Source organism: Bombina bombina, chromosome 2 (assembly GCF_027579735.1).
Source record: "Bombina bombina isolate aBomBom1 chromosome 2, aBomBom1.pri, whole genome shotgun sequence".
NCBI lineage: Eukaryota > Metazoa > Chordata > Amphibia > Anura > Bombinatoridae > Bombina > Bombina bombina.
Window position 1 is genome coordinate 923,570,645 of NC_069500.1, and position 12,180 is coordinate 923,582,824.

Consider the following 12,180-nt stretch of genomic DNA (forward strand, 5'->3'; position numbering starts at 1 on the left):
ACTCAGTGTCAAGTTTAATAAGTTGGTTTTCAATAGTTTGTTGAAAAATATCCAACGAGTTACCTCTCGTCTGTGCTGGATAAAAGGTACTTTTATTTTTTAAGAGAACAAAAGAGAAAAACAACAACGGCACTACAATAGCTGTGTCCCTCTATGTGTTATATTCTCCTGGAATTTGAGAGATAACAAAAGGCAATATATGCGGGGACTTAGGTGCTGTACACTAGGAGAGGCAAACTAGAAAAATCAATTGCTTTCTGCAATTGAAAGAGTGTACTGGTAGCACTCAACAGCAAAACATAGGTGAATTGGCCTGATATACCTAGGTATTCGGCCCCTGACAGGACGATTTAAAACTTAACTTTTATTAGTCTAATGATAAAAAAAGAAAAAGGATATTAAAATCCCAACTGGTGTAGAAATGGGAGAATGTAACTTCAGAGGAGAATACTCTGATAGGTAAGCGATATGCTTTCCAGATTGTGTCTATTTAGGGGGAGGAGAAGATAATTTCACATGTAATAATTCCCAAACTTATAGGATTGTGTTTCTTTCTTGTTGCTACCTCCCTCTAGTTGGTAAATTCCTCACAGATAAAAGAGGTGAGTGAGACTACTAAATAGAGAACCCCCACTTATAATTTCCAATGTAATATACTACTCTAGGAGTCACGAATATTGATATTTGTACTTTGAAGTATCACACAATGGTCACCTTACACCACAATAGGTTTTATATTCAAAAATAGAAAATAAAATGAAATTGTTCGGGTGTGTAACCCCCAATGCTGGGCACTATGTTAATGATTCTTTACTATTGAAAGGACACAAATTATAGTGTCCTGTGAACTGTTTTAATTTATAATAATACCACCAGAGAAACCAGGTTTGTTAATACTCAGTGAGAGTGCAGCAGATATTTTAATTGGGGTTTTCCAATAGGTGTTGCGAGTTGCTACAGAATACTCTATAGGTGATTCAATTTTATAGAGTCCTGGTTACGTTTTAATATTACACTATATTTGTGCTTGATTTTTCTGTATTGATTATCTTAGGTGGATACCGCGTTGTCATATGTATTAGTGAAGGTCTATTTATAAGATTACCGAATGCGGTATGAAGTTATGTTGAATGTATTAAGCCTGGGGGAAACCCCTGTTTTGATACTGCCAGTTATATAAAGCCGCTATTTGTACATTATGTTTAATGCGGTTCACTTGAATATGCAATGTTAGAGCAATTCTGATAAGCAGTAGATTCGTATCTGATCAGTGTGTTTTGTGCACTGTATGACTCTGGAAATAACTTTGTAACTTCAGGATGCTTGTTGTTTATATATTTATAGTGTAGTCGTTACACCGTTTGTAAATGACTCTTCGGTACTATCACAATTATATTCCAGGTTACCGGGTATTAGTTTTTAGTAGGGTCTCAATGCATTAGATGCTTAATTTAATTTGAGCTAAATCGACTTACAGCTTTTTGGTCTAAGTGCTTCATATAAAGTTATGCACTATATATTTAAGTAGCGGATATGGTTTCGGCTGAGTCGGCTCGCCGCTTAAGTCTAAGGTGCCTATTTGTTATTGGGCACCGTTCGGTAATTGCGTTAAAGAAGGAATACCTTCATTGATAGAATTGCATAGATCTAAAGCGGCTCGGTTAGCTAGGTCTCACTCACACACAGGCATACCATTTAAGTTAAATTCTAGTAAAACATTCTGCTACCATTTCACACAGTGGTTAAGTTTAAAAAAGGAGAATAATCTCCAGCTTCCCTGACATGTTTCGCCACTAAAGGCTTTGTCAAAGGTGGGGCGCCCGCCTTTCCAAGGGCTTTTTATTGGCTGGCAATTGAGAGGCTGGTCTCTATCATCAATTCTGATTGGTTACCTTCCTTGCTATGTTATTGATGGAAGGAGGAGGTGTGTTTGTCTGCCGTGATCTGATAGGCTTCTGTTACTTGTATTCATTGTTTACTGTCGTATAACTGAGAGGATATAAGTATGCCTGTTTATGTTTTTGAATGCGACCGGGGGAAACAAGGGGGAGAGAGAGGAAGGGTGAACTGAGCTTCAGGAGTTATCTGATTACCGGGTCATAAATTTAAAACGCCACTAATGGGGAAAATTACATATGGCATCGAAACAAATTATATTTAAAGTAATACTAATAACAAGGAGACATGATATTATAAAGGGATCAACTTGATAGGGTAAAGTGCAATTTTAGCTGAAGACCAAACAACCTTCAACTTTGGGTAGTGATTGTTATTGGGTACGTGAACGAGTGCATGGATGTGAATAAAGAGAAAAGAAAGGAAAAACTGGACATCAAGAGAAATATACATGAAATGAAAATAAATAAAAATAAAAGTGAATATAAAAATAAAGTGGGACAAAAACTGTGCTTCTTAATTCAATTACTAGGTGTTAAATGCTGTTGACTATAAAAAACATATGTGAATAAGGGTATGCTGCTATGTTTAAACTACCCGTGTATAATAACGTGAAGGGGAGAAGTAAAAAAGGGGTGTAAATAGTGTATTCTAAATCGATTGGATAGCTGTGCATGTATGGGATGTGCTGATGTGCTACTCCCCTTTGATTGTGCCTAAGTGTTGATATACAAGGTGTAGTGTGAATAATATGCTACAATTCCTACAATAAAAACTATAAACATAGTCGAAGATATCTTATTACATAAAAAAGCATATGTCTATGTTAGGTGTACTGATACTCAGATCCTAAGGGGAAAGAAGATTCCCAAATTAGAAAAGGTGTCTGTGTTATTTGATCACCCATACATTGTATAAGTCGACATTTATTCAGAGGATAGGAGAGGTGTTTTGTTTCCTTATATTTATTCTTGCCTTGTGTTTAGATTTGCTTTATAGATTTATTAATCTTCCCCCATGGGCATTGATGTTATACTACTATGCCTTGGTACATTCTATTATTCTTTCCAATTCCCAAGCTCTGGTCAGGTTTTATAATTTTACAGAAAACAATAATAATTATTTTGTTCATTCAACCCCCTTGGATGAACACTATCCAAGAGGTAGATCCACCTGCACTCTGCTCTCAGTAGTGCTTGTTCTATGTTCCCCCCTCTTATGCCTAAAGATATTTTTTCTACTCCTTGGCATTTCAACTCTCTCGGATTCGCATAGTGACATGTTAAAAAATGAGACGCCACTGAAGTTATAGTTTTTCCGTCATCCAAATCTTTTGGGGCATTTTTGATGTTTCTTACATGCTCCTGTAATCTGACTCTGAGTTGACGGCTAGTCATTCCTACATAGAACTTGCGACAGCTGCAAGATAGTACATATATTATGTTTTCAGATGTACAGCTGATGTAATTCTTCAGTTTGTGTGTATGACCGAACCGGTCTTGAATCATGTCTTTTTTACTGATGTATTTACATGTTGAGCAAGTTCCACAAGGAAAACATCCCGACTGTCTAGCAGTTCGTGTTCTCCCCACTTGGTAGTGGCTGCGAGAAACCATGTCCTTGATGTTCTGAGTTCTTCTGTATCCTATTTGTATCTTGTCACCAATAATGGGCTTAAGATCTTGATCTAGAGTGAGAATATGCCAGTGTTTATTCAGTATATTATTTATTAATTGTACTTGCGGATTGTAGGTCAGGATCAGTCTGGTTTGTTCATCTTTCCTTTTAATCTTTTTACAGAGCAAATCTGATCGATTCGTTTGGATTGCTCTATTTTTGGCTTTTTTAATGGTCCTTTTACTGTAACCTCTGTCTTGCAGTCGTTTCTCCAGTAGTTTGGCTTGTTCATTGAAAAGAGATGTATTGCTACAATTTCTTTTTATCCTTAAAAATTCGCCAACCGGTAATGATTTCGTTGTTCCGGGTGCATGAGAACTGGTATTGTGTAGTATACTGTTGGTAGCTGTTTCTTTCCGATACAGATTAGTCTGGATATGTCCTTCCTGATCTTTGAATATCTTAAGATCCAGGAAGTCAATCTCTGTTTGACTCATTGTGTATGTTAATTTAATATTCAGGTCGTTCTGATTTAATTCCTGAAGGAAAATTTCTAGTTCGTCCTTGGTTCCTTCCCACATAAACAGAATGTCGTCTATGTACCTTATCCAGAACGGTATTTTATCCGTTTCGATGGAATGGATGTCATTAAATACTACATGCTTTTCCCAAAACCCCAGAAACAGGTTGGCGTAGGTAGGGGCACAGGCAGTGCCCATCGCCGTCCCTTGAACTTGAAGGTAAAACTGGTTGGCAAACGTAAAGAAATTATATTTGAGGACAAATTCTAGTAGTTTTAAAATGAACAGATCATGATCGTCATTTTCAGAGGACCCTTGATTAAGGAAAAATTGGACTGCCCTGAGTCCCTTATCATGTTCTATGGAGGTATATAGGGACTCCACATCCGCTGTAACAAGCCAAGTCTCTTTATTGATGTTAATATTTTCCACCCTCTGTAACACCTCCATGGTGTCTTGAACATAGGAGGGAAGAGCCTCCAAAAATTCTCTCAGCCTGTGATCAACATACTGACTGGCCTTTTCCGATAGGCATTCATTGCCAGAGACAATGGGCCTACCTGGAGGGTTGGTAAGGTTTTTGTGTACCTTAGGTATAAGGTAAAAGGTTGCGATCCTAGGGTATTTTACTGTAAGAAACTTTATTTCATCTGCATTTATTATCCCTTTGCTACTGGCTTCTTTAATGATCTTATTATAGATCTCACTGTATTTCTCACTTGGATTATTGAATAGCTTTTCATAGCATTGCCGGTTTTTTAGCTGTTTTTCAACCTGCTTTAAGTACATAGGTACAGGCCAGAGGACAATGTTTCCGCCCTTATCTGCTTCTCTTATTATTATATCATTCCATGTCTGGATTTCTTTAAGAGCCATTTTCTCAGCTTTAGTCAGATTGTGTTGTTGATAATCGATTTTTAACTGCGAAATTTCTTCGCAGACCACCTGATTAAATATTTCTAACTGGGTCGATAGATTATATTTTGGTACAAAGGTGGATTTCGCTTTCAGCTTGTGTCTCCAAGATTTGGATTCAGGTTCACTATCTTGTAATAAACTCTCCAGATCTTGTAAACTTCTCCTATCTTTTATTTTTTAGTCTGGATATATTTATGTCCTGTACAGATGGACCATGTCTGATGCCATCAGAATCTAACAATTGTATATCCTCCATGTCCTGTATGCAACATTTATCTTGAAATGTCAAACTACTCTCAGTCTCATTTGTTGGTTTATTATCAGAAACATAATTCTCCCCATCCGAAAATAATTCTGACTCAGACTCATCTTTCAGGAAATGTTTCTTGAGAGTGAGCAATCTCACAAATTTGTTTAAATCTAAAATGGTCTGAAACAGATTAAAATGACAGGATGGAGAGAAACTAAGTCCTCATGACAATACTATGATAGAATTTAATAGGACCAAGTTAGGTTGTAGGGAACTATATTATCAAGTACTTTTTCAAGGAATAATGTTTTCAATTTAATCACTTAGCAGCGATAATGCTATCCCCTCACAACAAGGCTAAAGAATGTAATAGCCCACTTAATCCTTAGAGTCATATTAGGAAGTTTTTTGACTCAGTTTAATATTTTTGAAGGGTATAAGTGTTGTGATAGGTAGGACAATTGTAGCGAAATAAATAGTACTTTGATCAATAAAGCACATTAGAAGGATTGAAATAATTTTCTTTTTGCACGGTGTGGTGGAAATGAAGCCACCATTTAAATGCTGTATAAGTGTTTAAAACTTAACATATAGAAACATTGTAAATAAGTATTTGTATATATGTCCTAGATGAATCTAGGGGATATTTTTGGTTGTTATCTCTACTAAAGGCAATTGTAAGTTTTTGTAATCAATTTCTAAATGGCACATGCAAATTGCTTTTCATATGTTGGACTGAGTGATAATGCAATATTAAACAGGCATTTTATACACCAGGCAAAATGGACAGCAATTAAATAGTTAAAATGGAACATGAACCCTAGCGAATCAAATTGTTTTACACCTCTTAAAAAGCCCATTAGTGAGAAGGTGGTCAGCAAGCTATGAGTACGGCATTCTAGCCGAAACGCTTAAGCTTTGGACACTAAGGGCATGTTTCTGTCTACCATATACATGTATGCTTTTATGGATTAATAAAGGAAAAGAAGTTTTTAACTGCAGCTCCGGACTATTTGTTTTTCTCCCTGTAGATATTGTTGTGCTGTTTTTTTTTTGTTTTTTTTTAAATTTTTATTGAGGTTATAATAAGAGTTACATAACATATTCATCCATTGACAATGATAGCTTACTTCTGAAAGAGATATCCCTGTAATATAAACATATTCATAAAGCAAAGAAATAGCGAATCTTGGGTTATATGCCATGTGCCTTTGGGGGTAGGCGTATACAGTAGCCATGGAAGGTACATCCATGTCTCACATTCATAAACCCAGTATGGAAAGGTGGATTATAATAACTTACAAGAGATATATGAGATTGTTAGAATTAGCCAAATAAAGCAGGGATATCAGTAATCGAATATGTGTTTATGCGTACAATAATGGAACCTCAGTTTTATAGTTTATGTCTGATAAATGGGACCCACACCTTACTGTGTAGAGAATTTATAGGTTTATCTGTTAAAATTGGGTAGAAGCAGGTCTGGGGTAGTATTTATTTGGACTTTTTCAGACCAGAGCTGTCGAGAAAAGAGAGGAAAGAGTACAGCGGACAAGAGCCGCTCATATTAGAAAAAGGGGAATAGAGGGGAATGGGATGAGAAGGGGTGAGGGGCGGAGCTAACTAGGGTGCCAATCTAGTGATGGAGACTGAGCTATTGGGAGGCTTATTATCTAATTACATATTTACCGGTGAAGTTATGCATAGTGAAGAATATTAGTGAATGTATAGTGCAGGGAATTACTGCATGAGCCCCTCTCCTGGGATAAGTGCCAGCTTTAGACGATGTGGGTAAAAGGGGAGTGAGTATGACCCGCAGGTCACAGGTACCTGCGGGAAAGGGAGAAGAGGGGCTCAGCGGGGACCGGTATTTTAACTACAGTAAAATTCCTGCATAGGGGTGTATTTAATCAAAGGACTAATTATCAGGCGTCCTTTAATGAGTTCCCTGTAAGTAAAAATAAGAGTTCACAGAGCGAGAAGTTTTAGCTCAAGAAAGGTCACTAAAATTTAAGGCTCTTACTAATGCTGAGAGAAAGAGGGGAGGTAAGTCAGAGCTCATAGCTCTATAACAGTAGGTAATACACAAGTAAGACAGGCCAGACTGTAATAAGATGGTCATAAAACATTCTGAGGAAATATTTGTTCATATCTTTATCTTCATATAATAACCCATTTATACGGCTACAGGCCTATGTGATGAAGAGTTTAAAGCCAGCAAAGAAATAATAACTAAGTATATAAACAGAAATTATCCTGTGTAGCCAGAGTATCTCTCAGATCTATAAGGGGATTGGACTAAACTTTTGTGAATATGGAACTTTACGGTACACCTATGTGTAGATGAGAGGCCTTGAAACTATGGGACTATTCACTAGGCTGAAAAGAGTGTAACTGGAGACATCAGGCTATAAAGATTAATGCTAAGTAACTAGTGCTACTAGGGAAATATTAGGCTGACTATAGGGATAAGGTCCCTTACTTCAGGCTCTAAATGAGTGGGATCCAGGATAATATTGAGAATAATGTGTAGTGAGTCCCTCTACTCCTATATGAAGGATAAAGAGAGCACCTCTGTATACATTTAAAATGGGAACAACAAGTGGGTTAGTCAGCATGACCGCTAAAAATTATAGTACATTTTCATTAGCATATCTACAAACAAAGAATGCCAATCAGGATTTCTAACATACTGTTGTCATACTACTGGCCTTTCCTGTTAGTAGAGAATATATGATTGTTAAAGAAAAAGTAAATGAACTTGGATGGCCTATACCCTGTAGTCTAGTGGAAACTTACACAACAGGGCACAAACTTATACCCAACCACAACAATAGAAGTTATGAAACAGACAATATAAATATGTCCAGTAAGCCAGTGAGAGAGTTGGGCTCTGGGAACACATAGAGCTTAAACTACATCTAATGTATACTATTATTATGTAAGAAAAAAAAAAGAAAAAAAATACTTTAGTGAGAACATTTCTATTCAGTAGAAGCCCAGTCTCTTACAGTTTGTATGAGTCCTATTTCCTAACAATAATAAACTGTGTTATATTATCAGATAAACCAAAGTGAAACATTGAGGAAACTGTAAAACCAAAAAGATAAATTGAAGTAGTTGGAGAGCGATATAGGATTAAGCTGTCCTATATATAGGAATGAAATGTACCGGTCATTCACCCTATGCCAGAGACTAGGGACTTAGAGTTATGTTCTAGCTCTGCCTCCACTCTGGCTTCTTTTGCGGTAACATGAGATGGTAGAGAGCTGCTGCCTGCAGACCAGTCAGGAGTGTAACAAGAAACTAAAAAGTACCACTCGGGCCACAGCTTTGATGTACTTCTGGAAGCTCTTATGTTGAAGCTGGCGTCTTGCGTTTCCGAGGAGGAGGCATGGATGGTGTAAGGCTGAACCGACTGTGATCGATTACCGCAAACATAAACTGTCAAACATTCACAGGTGTCTCCTTCTCATCTGGTGTGAGCGGTCGGATCATGGGTATACACTGCCTCCAGCCTATGGTGCAATTAATCTCTTTCTCCTTCTCCTGGGCTTTCGACATCATAGGGGTAAAGCTCTTACAGCTGATCGGTAAGGGATCTTCCTGCTTCCGATTCCAAACTTCATCAGTGTTGCAGGGTGTTAACGGCTCAGCCGATGATACCGGGGACAGCAAGTTATCGTCTTGGCAACCACAGCTGCTATCATGCGTGCAACAGGATTCACATATCTGCTGTGTTAGCCTGGCAAAATGATCATCCATTTTATCGCTCAGACCCTTAATAAGGGAAAGGAACATGGCCTCCATGTCTCACTTACAAGGTCCTGTAGTAATTAACTGAAGAGGGGAGGTGGATAGTGCTTCAGAGTCTTTATGCGTACTGTATTGTGTGTTTACTAAAGATCAATACCATGTAGTCTTTGCTTGTAGGCTGTGTAGGCCCTGAGCATCAAAGTCCGTTTCTGAGACGATTACCGCCCCCAACCTCGCTGTCTCCTCTCTATATATAATCCGTAGGCTTGGGCAATATTAGATGAGAGTTTTAGGACATCAGCTCCAGTGTTTCTGTACCCTTTCTGAAATATTTATGGCGGAGCTCTAATAGCTTGCGGCCACACTTGTCTGCGGCTAGCTCCACCCCCCGTTGTGCTGTATTTTAATAAAGGAGAACACACTAAGCAAAAACTTCTGAGCCTGTTATAATTGATCAATATTCAAAACAAGTTATCAGATATGCAATTGTGTGGTCCAGGACGAAGTGGTGTAAATATGTCTCAATAAGTCCCAATCTCCATAACAGCAACAAGTGTCTTATAATTCAAAGTAGCAAATGAAGTGACACTTACCAATGTCCGGGTGTAATGCAGCACTGTTCAAAGTACCTGATGCACGCCAGTATGTCAAACGTGGAGCGGTGTCTTGCAGCGTCTGAGCTAATGCAGTTTCCCCTTCTCCTTCCGTATGCTGTGAAAGTGCGTACCACGTGATAGCAGGCTGACCAATGGTTGAAGAACTTCGGCTCACTATGGAAGACGTCAGAATTCAGTGTGTAGTTCACGCTTTTTCTGCGTGACAGGAACCAATCACTGCGATTCCTCACGTAGCCGTTCTTTCTGTAGAAACAGCTGCGCCCCAAAGGGAGATCCTGCATCTGTGGTAGGAATACTTCAGCACCCCAGGGTATGGCAAAAAGAGTGTCACTGGTGCTCAGTTTATTGAGGGTGGACAAAGTGGAAAGACTTTAGTATGTCCAAAAAAAACCAACAGACACTTGAATGCTTCGTCTATAATGGTGTGGATACACCAATATCCACTGTAAAATGCAATAAAGAAAAGGTACCAAGACAAAGCCAAGTGATAGAAAAAAATGTTCACTTTATTCCATTAATATTGTATGAGGACATACAAAACATGCGCATGTTTTGTATGTCCTCATACAATTTTTATGGAATAAAGTGAACATTTTTTTCTATCACTTGACTTCGTCTTGGTATCTTTTCTTTATTGCATATTACATTCCAGTTTACTGCCCCTTTATGCAAGGACTTTCCAGATGCAAGTAGGCATTTTATCTAAGATTTTTACATCTGCATAACATGTTATACTCTCAGACTAAGATTTCTCAGTGTTTGAAATGAGACAGGTTAACTTAAAACTGTTCAGTTTACACTACAGCTGACTTAATTTTGAAATACATACCAACAAGCCTAAATCCTGCATTTAACCAGATCTAATGGTATGAGTAACACAGCTTATGGCTCCACCAAGACCATATAGAGTACAGCTGACAGATGGGAACATTTGTACACTATATTTGAAGTGGTGCTCTTGGTTGGGGAAAATGGGGAAAAATCAAACAAACATATGTCAACCTTTAAAAAGTAATTTTCTTCATCTAGCCATCTACCCAGATCATTAATGTACAATTTTGAATTCACAGAATTATTTTTGTTTGCACATTTACAAATATGATTCTTTAAAAAGCGATCTCTTAATTTCTGCAATTTTTTTTATCATGCATGTCACACACTGTTGATTTAGGGGATGCAAGGTGCATAAATGTTTCCTCCTGTAAGTGTTTCTGTGGGTGTCTGTATTTATGTCTTTGTGCTTTGGTTTGGTCTCTATGAGTGTGTATGTATTTTTTTCTGTAGGTCTCTCTGTTAGGGTGGGTGTGTATGTATTTGTGCATTTTCTGTGAGGGTGTGTGCATATGTGTTTGAGCTTTTTCTATGGGTGTCTTTGTGAGGATGTGTGTATGTTTGTCTTTGTGTATTTTCTCTGTAAGTGTGGGTGTGTATGTCTGTGTTTTCTGTGGATGTCTCTGTGAGGGTGTGTGTATGTATGTATGTCTGTGTTTTCTGTGGATGTCTCTGTGAGGGTGTGTGTATGTCTTTGTGTGTTTTCTGTGGATGTCTCAGTGAGGGTGTGTGTATGTATGTCTTTCTGTGTTATATGGCTGTCTCTATGTGTGTGTATGTCTTTGTGTGTTTTCTGTGGGTGTCTGTGTGTGTGTGTGTGTGTGTGTATGTCTTTGTGTGTTTTCTGAGGCTGTCTCTGTTGGTGTTTCCTTGGGTGAATGTGCAAGTTTGAGTTTATTATGTGTGTGTGTGTGTTCATTGTCTGTTCCTTTTTAGGACATTTTGACCTTACTACTAATTATTCACATCTTTCTACAGACTAATGAGACCTTTCCGAAAGTCACCAATCTACCATTTAACCTTTAAATTATTGTTTAGGCAGTTCAGTCCTTTCAGCCACTGCATGCTGTTGTCATCATTTAGTTGGCATCTTCCTTTACAAAAAGATAATTATAACTCCATATTTTGTTTTCTAAATCTCCTTTTTTTTACAAAACTGTAGTTTACCTCATTGCTTGTAAGGTCAATGTAAACAAGTGCTGAGTTTCTGTTTGTGTCTGTGTCTGAGTGTGTTTCTTTGCATGTCTGCTAGAGTGTCTATATGTGAATCCTTATTTGTGAGTGTGTGTGTGTTTCAGTGTATGAGCGTGTCTGTGTTTGTATGTTTGTTACTACTTTTACAACATTTCCAAGTCTAAATAGACACGTAAGAATAAACTGCATATACATTTTAGTCACTTGGTCAAAAATTGCACATGTCAAAGGAGGGGGGGGCTGATCAATGGTTAAGCCAGGGCCCCCAAAATTTCTAGTGACAGCCCTGGTTGAAAGTAAAAAGTTTGCTCTTGAGCGAAACCTGATGTGTACTAACTTCCGGGCTTCGCAATATCACAACCCCGTTAATGTATTCTTCCCCTAGACATCAATGGAGAGCGCAGAAGAAAAAACCTTGCTTGCGTTCTAACTCAACAGGATTTATTCAGATTTTACTTTCCTATGTTCTTCACTTACAGAACGATATTATTTTATTATTATTTTTTTTATAAAACAAGCTTTATTGATTGTTTTTGATAACAAGGTATGCATACAGTGGGAACATATCATAACATAATTC